Source organism: Garra rufa, chromosome 7 (genome assembly GCF_049309525.1).
Source record: "Garra rufa chromosome 7, GarRuf1.0, whole genome shotgun sequence".
NCBI classification, from domain to species: domain Eukaryota; kingdom Metazoa; phylum Chordata; class Actinopteri; order Cypriniformes; family Cyprinidae; genus Garra; species Garra rufa.
This window is the reverse complement of record NC_133367.1, coordinates 4618993-4619454: the sequence shown is the minus strand read 5'-3', so window position 1 is coordinate 4619454 and position 462 is coordinate 4618993.

Here is a 462-nt window from a genome sequence, read left to right as displayed (position 1 = left end):
TAGTATCATTGATATTATTATTATTATTAAAAACTTCTTTATTTTTTATTTTAATTATTTATTTATTTTTACAATTATCAATATATATATTAGTATCATTGAGATTATTATTATTATTATTAAAAACTTCTTTATATATTTTTTTCATTTTAATTATTTATTTTTACAATTATTAATATATATTTTAGTATCAATGAGGTTATTAAAACATTTTATATTTGCTTTTCGTTTTAATTATTTATTTATTTTCACAATTATTCATATATTTCTGTCATCAGTGTTATTTTAGCATCGTTGAGATTATTATTATTATTATTATTATTAATAATACTACTACCTTATTTATTTTTACAATTATCAATATATATTTTAGTATCACTGAGATATTAAAAACGTTTTATATTTTCTTTTCATTTTAATCATTTAATTATTTTTTACAATTATTAATATATATTTCTCTGT